At 31.2% G+C, this 9,199-nt stretch overlaps 1 protein-coding gene across 1 annotated transcript in view; it reads left to right on the top strand.

The window, feature by feature from the left end:
• Positions 1-286: 286 nt before the first annotated feature.
• LOC119829950 overlaps positions 287-9,199 on the top strand; it is a 45,568-nt gene continuing 36,655 nt past the window's right edge. Inside the window, exon 1 of the mRNA XM_038352697.1 lies at positions 287-501. The gene's annotated coding sequence lies outside the window, so the exon portion shown is untranslated. The remainder of the gene's footprint in view (positions 502-9,199) is intronic.

The raw sequence follows: 9,199 nt of genomic DNA, 5'->3' as shown, positions 1-9,199 counted from the left end.
AGCGAAAGTCCTACCTTTCCGATAGTAAAAGTTAACAATACATGTTTCATTCAACAACACTTCATCAAAGAGATACTCTTATCTATGGATCACACCGCAGCGATAAGGCGCCAAAACAAAACAGTAGTAGATAAAAAATTGCCCCCACGTATCCTTACGGTTGTTCCTTACAATAACTATACCCCTTCTCACTCTGACACACACGATTCCCAAGTGTTTGAAAGAGAAGACACGCGAAGCAAATGTCGCGGTGTCCCCAGGTAAATTCGAAGTTCGAATTATTCGAACGCGAGCTTTGCGCGGGAAAGCACGTGGTTTCGTTCGGTTTTCCGTTCGCGAAAAAGTTATCGTTCAGCCGAAGATTTGCAGTGGTGTTCTTATTTTGAATTTTGACGTTAATTGGAACAGTGATGTGTTACGTGATACGATTGGATTTTGTATGTGACAGGAGCATATTGGTGCAGTGAAAAGGAATTCAATTCTTTCGTACCAACTGTTTGGGTGAGTCAAAAGGGTCCCTTTATAATTTTTTTTTTCAAATTTAAGGCTATGGTTTTGACAATGACAAACATGATATCTTTGATACAACATTTTTATTATATCTGGAACTAGGTATGTAACGTACTCTTTCAAACGAGAGTTATATTCGATTTAGAAATAATTTTATATTTTTTGCTTGATAATAATTCATTCAAAATAATTTCATATGCACATTACATTTTCAACTACATTCTTCAAGGAAATCGAACCCATGACCTCCGACAATGGATATCTAAGATATCACTTGGTCCCCTAACATTAGAAACAAAATTATTCAACATATTTCCGCTTACGGAATCAAAGAAATGTTTTTGAGAACCTTATTTGCCTACATCTTATCTCTTCTCATCTCTCATACATATCTCAATGGTATTCTAATCTTTATCTCAATAATTTTCTCAATGGTGATTGACATCAATAAATAAAAGATAAAATCTTCTATTAAAATGTGTTATTAATTACATATTTATGTTATAACCGGGTCTACTGGGTTACCGGAAGATAACTGAATACTATGAAGTGAGTTCTCGATTTAAAGTAACGAATCTCGTTAGGAGGAATTCTAAATTCAAAATGGGTTCTAGAATTTATGATTTGACGGATAAAGTATTATAGTAGTATTTATGTATTGCAATTGACCTTCGTAATTTGAAATTAATTCCATGTAAAATTGAGGATTTCCAATAATAAATTGAGAAGCAATGTATTTTTAATTTAATTTTTAATTTTCATTGCACATTGCTGATAAGAAACTATGTTATACATAGTTTTTAACATATAGTTGTGATTCCTCATGTACTAAGAATATAAGAAAATTGTAATAATTCTGTGAAATGATTCCTTGTATGTTTTTTCAAACCAACGTTCAAAGCAAATAAAGATCGGTATATTCGGGATAGAGGAAGGGGCTGCTTAACATAAAAATGGTTATAATTTGCTTTGTAAATGTAAATATTAGCTGAGGTAAGGGTTCGAATATTTACAATTGGTCCGAACTTAGGTTGAGACAGATTAAATATGGGACGTTTTCAAAATTTTAAAAATAAACTCTTTAACCCATATTTGGCTAAATTGAAAGTTATGGATTTTATCACAAAATAGAAAATAAATGATTTGAATAACCATTGGGCCTTCTACATTATTTTAAGGACGTGTAATGAGGCTATAATCTGTATTAATTTTCAATATATACATCCAGTTGTTTAATAAATATTTTTTTATACGAAAAAAGGTCACCATAACAATAATTTCTTATCAAACGCAAAAACAATTACGTCATTCAGTTGATAACCCATAGAGTTATAGAGTTACCCAAAAATTATACATTTCGATTGAGAACCGTCTTTTTAGAAAAGTCGGTTAAAAATAAGTAACTTCATATCCATCAATATTAATATCCATTTTACGAGTATTTATTGTATTTATAAACGATACAAGAAACTCCAATGTTGGGATTGCGAAACATCAATCATCTATTGTCATCGCTTTTGATAGAGCAAATTTCATGGTATACAACTGCGAATTACTTGTAATTTAAAAAGGAGAAGGTTCTATGTTCGTCTGTATGTATTTTTTGTTTAATATAGACAATAGATACCTTATATGATTCTGAAATAAAAACTAGACTTTATTAGCGATTTTTTGTTAAACAATAGATAACTATAATATCCTTCTGAAATAAAAACTATACTTTAGTAGCGCTTTGAATTGTCAAAACACGTCATTTAATGTTTATCATTTTTAAATTCAAAAAAACATTAAAACCATCTGAAATCATGTTTAAGGTAAATAATGATATTTATACTTCCGTTAGCAAAATCATACGTATTCAACGCCCAAAACTATTTGTAATTGACCTACAAACTACATCAACCACTTATAAAAATTAAGTAGTTCCGATAGAAATCAGTATATCGTTCGCAGCAGTCAATTACTTGGAGTATAAAATGTATTTCAAGAGCTCTTGAGACCCTTAATCGAAATAATAAAACAATGGATCACAACAAGTACTTCTCACACACTTGAATATAACAGCTCGCTTCTGAGGGTCAGTTAGACCCTTAATTAATGTTAGATAGAGATAAATATATCGTAACTGCCCATGAAAGAGGGAGAGCGATTCATAAGATTTTAATAAAACACCCTTTATGTGCAGCGGACCGTGTGCCGATTTTTTGCGCGTTTTTTTCGCTCAAATGAGAACTATGTTTTACAGTCTACTGAATTTTTACTAAATTACGCTGAACAAAACTCATAACTGTGGGAAAAGAAACATATTAATTACTTATTAAAATGTCTGCATTGAATACACATTGCAAAGATTATTAGAACATTGGAAACTACGTGGAACAACCGCTCCTCTTATAAATCATTCATCTCATTCAAAATTCGAACAAAAAACTCTGATTCACATTATCTGTGATTTAATCATAGACAATAGACAACCCTAACGTCAAAATTAAAAACAAATCGTTACACACCGCTAGCGAGTACAACTGAAATAACTCTTTTTGCAAGTCGTTAAATTCTATTATCGTTTGCATTGCTTTTATTTTGTGATTAGCAAAAAACCATGCAGCCGCTTCCTTGAGGCGTTAACCAAACCATAAAAATGTCTTATGAAATAGTTTTGTTATGATAATTCACTTGTTTTGAAATGCAATGAGGAACGCGTATCTAATTAAGATAAATAAGGGTGAGTATTCTGTTTCTTTTTACTGGTTCTATAAATCTTTACTTATAATAATTTTAACATCAAACTCAACGATTTTATAATTATTATTGAACCATTTTTTTTTGTTGATTGTTATTTTCAAAATAATAATATATTACATATTACACGTTCGTCACCTAAAATACTATCCAACTAGTAATTTACTATTGTTTGCAAAAAGGTTCAGTTTTTTTTTAGTTAACCCTTTTCGGTTCTTTCTCACTATAACTATATAACGAATATAACGAACAATATAAAGAAAGCATGTCAACAAAATAATTTCAAAGGTAACATAGTGAATGTAAAGTGAAATTACACAACACTAAAAACATTCATTGTTGTATTTTTCTTTCAACGCCTCCGTACTTTGTATCTGTAACATTTATAGTTTTTATACTTTCAGATTGATAAATTCTGTGCTAGATTCAGCGCCCAAATATGTGTGATAAAAAAAAAAAACTATGACATATCTGCATAGCAAAGATATAAGCTCGGTAGGCTTTGAACATAAAACCTATAAATGTGTATAATATGATATATATGATAATATAAATACCAACATATTTTTGTGTACATACATGTAGGTGTCATCAATCATCGATCTCATTTTTCATAATATAAAATAATAAATAACCTGTAGGTGATCCAGTGCAAATTTGTAAAAAAAAAATTATGACAGTTCTAAAATCTTCCGTTACTTCAATTTTTAAATGACGTGTTCGAATTTCAATTTGTTTCTAGTAAAAAAATTCACTTAAATATGATTTAAATCTTGTTCGAACAAGCTACCCCAGGTGTTTGTCCAATAAATCACCCTGCTTGGCCTCTGACCTCCGGGTTTTAAGGATTAGGGTCTTGGTTCCCAGGCTATGACTTAATACTTGAGGTGGTCTAATTTTTCACGTTACTTTTTCGTTTTATTACAGATTCAAAATACTTTTGTTTATGGAATAAAGTTAGGTATAGAGTAATTATGTTATGAGACTTTTATTTAAGACAAAATTATTAATTCATTCATTCATTAAGAAAACACGTACCCAGTGTACCTTTCAACTATAAAAACTTATCTTCTCTCATGTTTATAACGACTTTTTTTTTTAAATAAGAAAAGTCTGCAAATTTGTAATAAAACTCTAAATGATACCAACAATAAGGTGCGGGTCGTAAAACCCCAAAGACTTAATATTTTAATCATAAAATGAGGTTATAAAATTTTACGACTTCATTATTGACTGGTACAGATTAAACAACGTTGCTTTTTATAGCGGGGAAGTTCATAAAGTGTTTATATTTCATTTCGCAATTTAATCGTCCCAAACATGGTATCCATATTCTGACTCCATCTTTGTCTGGGTTATAACTGGCACTAGAAAAATGTTTTTTCTTTTATATAAGTATCTACCTAGTATCTGCATAACCGAATTCAAATACACTTATTTCTTTAAACAAATTGAAACTTTCATATTTACCTACTCCTAGTATCTAATCTATTTAAGTTTATTCTGTACTCACTAAGTAGTTAACAGTGATGCTTACGAAGGTATTTACGATAATTCATAACTTCATAACAGCACAAGAAGTTAACATGGTAATAATTTCTTGCCAAGTTAATAATAATGAGCAATAACTGTCGTGGAATCTAATATTCCCGCCCCTCAATATCGCCTCGTAAATTTCCCATACTACTAGAACGATTGTTGTCAAAAATAAATCATACCAACGTGAACAGAAGAAAAAAGTGGATCGGAACTCCTTGGACAAATACTGGCACAATGCAACTCTAGACTCTATGGCCTAAAAAATAAAACGTTGACAGTGACAGCTGCGTTTGAACTTCGAACTTCATTTTTGCACTTCCTTAAACAATGATAAAGGACCGAACAGGATAACAATAGCTCGGAAGATTCGGAATCTGCTCCAGATCGGATAACAATTGCGTATTATTACTCCAATTTTTGTAACAACAATTGGGAAGACAACAATGCTCTCAATTTAAGGAACCCTTACTTATCTTAGCTTTGATATTACGGCATCTGCCCTAACTTACATAAGGACAAATAATTTTTTGCATGATTATAATACTTCAAGCAAAAGTAAAAACAGTATAGTATTGAAGAAAAAAGTATTTTTATTTTATATCGCAGAAAATAACCTCTTTGCTACGGTAATTTATATATCGAAAAACAAAGAATGATTAATGGCCGCGTAGAAACATCTTTTTTTTAAATATAAATTTAAACGAATTATTATTATTAAGTACATAGAATTACCTAAGAAAATTAGATAACAAGCAGTTATTTCGTAAAATATTTAACTAACAGACAGATAATTGTCGACTTTACATCTGTGATTATACCTCACTTAACTTAGTAATCTATTTAAACCTTACAACAGCTGTGTTATATCAGCTTTTTTATCCTATAATTGGGCCGTGTTATGAAACAATTTTACAACCAGATATGGTGAGATTACGCTATCTAACTGAGCGGTAATTTATTGATTTTGTTTGCTTGGTTTGCGGCCGCCGAGAAATATGGCTACGATTTATAAGAGCACCTGTGGTTTACAATACTACTTTTACGATGTTCTATTACATATTAACGATTTGTATACAGAAAAAGGATATGAAAGGTTAAGTTGTACAAATTAAGTGCGATACGAATAAATAAATTTTATAAATAGCAAGGTGCACGTCTCATACATAATATATAGCTTATGTCACTCGCTGATGACGAAGCTTTCTAATGGTGAAATAATTTTTTAAATAAGTCCAGTTGTTTTTGTGAGTAACGAAAAAAACAAAAACGTATTTTATCATATTTATAGTAAATACATTGCATACGATTGATATAAGTATTTTGATGATATATTTTATTACATTTATTTATATCTAGTTTTATCAACAATCACTATTTTTTTATATATTCAAATCAAACAATCGTGTAATCCTTACGATCAACTTATACAAAAGTGCCACATGGCCACAAAATGTGTGTCCTATGTCAAAAATTCCAACAATTAGCGGTAATTAAACATGTGTTATTAAATTTGCCGCCAAAATTAACATAATATCATTGTCTATGGCGCTCTGCCATATGGGCATAGATATTAGATCAGAGATAGTGTCCGAACTCCGAACATATTGTTAGTTCGTTAATAGCTAAAGGTTGTTGACCTGCTGAACAAAATAAAAATTAACGCTGAGAAATCAAAATTGAATAATTCTTATATGGTTAGAGACAAATATATGGGTTTGACCCATATGTATATAACCGGGAGACAAAAAAACGCAATATGCAAGTAAATGGTGTCATTGGATAAACCTTTGAAGATGAAATAATACTTGCTAAAACAAACAATTGACGAGAAAGATCTAGACGTCTAAAATCGTAAAAAAAGTCATACAAAATTCTGTAGTCCACTCTAGCAAAGTAATGGACGGAAAGCTAATTTAAAATAATTCTAGAATCAACCACTAAATACCTAATATTATATACCACTCTCCAAACACATTTCATCATCGCCCTATGAGGTGTATTTGACATTTACTTTATAAATCCACACCCACCCGTACTGAGCTAATAAAAATATTCCGGACGAGAATCGAATATTCGTTCAATGGTTTTATTAGACGACTAGCTACGCTCCGCGGTTTCCCGCGGTATCCCGTAAGAATATCGAGATAAAAAGTTGCCTATATGTTATTCCAGTTGTCCAGCTGTCTACGTACGAAATTTCATTGCAATTGGTTGAGTAGCTTTTGCGTGAAAAAGTAACAAACACACACACATCCTTACAAACTTTCGCATTTATAATATTAGTATGATATGATAGTAGTTGCCCGCAGGTTCGCGCGCGTGGACAAAATATATTTTCGTGATGCCAACTTCCATCCCCTGTATATATTCTCTTGGATAAGGCCTAGGGCGATCCGTCCAGTAGCTTAGAGCTACGTATTGATAGATAAATTTTGTTCTGCCTTTCTCTTATCATTTAGGTATGGAAAATAGATGTTGGCCGATACTCAGACGTATCTGACTCACGAAATTTCACGAGAATCGACCGTTTCGGAGGAGTATAATAACATTTTAACACTTATTGAATATATATAGAGAAGATTATTTTGTTATAGCTCTGTGTAATATGTTTTTACAGTTATTACTAAAAGTATGCTACAATCCTTTGTATCGGTATTAATAGCTTATTATCTTGATTAAAAATACAAAAAAAATACGAATTTATAACAGTGAAAAATTTAAGTGTACGTTTTAAAGGAAGAAATTGAAGAAATTAAAAAAAAAATTTTAACATTATAAACTCTTAAATTTTAGCTGTGACTAGGTGACAATTTGTAAAAAGTAGATTTTAAACGCAATAAACTGATCTAAGTGATATACGTGCGCATTGCGCTACAGTTTTTGCGATACGCTAAGAGACCGTTGACCCCATTTCTTGTCAAAAGTGGACACATAATCCTACTAAATAAAAATTTCCCTAAAACCCAAATAAAGTAGATTAATCAATAAAATAAACAATAACACGATTATTCAGATCATAAACAGTGGGTTCGTTCAACTGGGCTGCATAAGCAATGCATATTTTCCCCATTTCACAGAAGTGTCTCCGAATAGGGGTGGTACAACTGAATTATTCATGAAGTGCCACCTGCCCACCAACCGACGTTTGTTTTACAATAAATAACTAATTTCTAGTCATGCATAGAGTTTCTTTTAACAACTGTTCGCTTTTAAATGTTGGGACATATAACAAAGTTCGTTTTAATTTTTTGAGGTAAATTTTTTGTGAGGATATATCATTCTATGAAATATGTAAAATCAGTGCTTTCTTAATAAAATAAATTAGACAAAAGTCAAACATAAAGTCATCTTAATATGTGATAATGAAAATAAGCTAAGCTAAGCTTTTCGCCCCAGCTTCGCCCGTAGTACAAATAAAGCCTATGTCACTCAGTGAAGTTACAGCTTTCTAATGATGAAAAAATTTGTGAAATCGGTCCTGTGGGTTTTGCGTGAAAACGTTACAAACGTACAAAAATACAAGTGTCCTCGTTATAATATTAGTCTAGATGACTGTTTGATATTTCTACGTACATGCCAAAACAACTAGGATGTAAAACTTGATATTCCTCAAATCATAAGGTTTTTACGTGAATAAGTAATGACGTTTCATCAATAAACATATGATAATAGAAAAGAGCATAATACTTTCTGTAATTATTGTAATCAGTATCAAATATATACAATTACTATATAGTCATATTCAACACAAAATTATTGTTTTATAAAGTTACATCTATACAATATTATTACTTCAGATAAATCATTCATCAATTTAAAGTAACGTAAATTTATATCTAGATCGTACAATAACCACTGAAAGACATCTTTATCAACTAAACGAGTTCATGCATTAAAATAAAAACTTCGATCATATCACTTACATAAAATATCACAACGATCTCTACTAACAGTAAATGCAGTATCATTAAAAATTCAGTCGCAATTTTCTCGAGAGCTCCCATTGCAAAGGATCTCTCACATTGTTGCTGATTTAATAATATTTTATTTCTTTGAAAGCGCTACTTTGCATATTTCATTACATACAGTAATCAACCCACTCGAGATGTACTCGAAATGCGTCTAGATAACCATCAGAGCTAACATTTCTTTCAATTAAGTTTCTTCACAATGGATAAAAATATTCGTTTCGGCACAAGCCGGTTGGACCTTTCATACCGACATCACTCCTCTTTGTTTAGCTGTATGTGTCACTCTTATTTCGAAAGCTATTAAGCATATATTTACTAGTTTGTCCAGAAATAGGTTTTGTAAATTGACATTCGCATCCAATATGGATCCCGCCAAAACTTGTTTCCTTACATTCAGCAAAATGTCGTTGACGCGACGCACGGACGGTACAATTCTA

Source organism: Zerene cesonia, chromosome 11 (genome assembly GCF_012273895.1).
Source record: "Zerene cesonia ecotype Mississippi chromosome 11, Zerene_cesonia_1.1, whole genome shotgun sequence".
Lineage (NCBI taxonomy): Eukaryota > Metazoa > Arthropoda > Insecta > Lepidoptera > Pieridae > Zerene > Zerene cesonia.
Note: the sequence above shows the minus strand (reverse complement) of the source record. Positions and strands in the feature narration are given on the sequence as shown.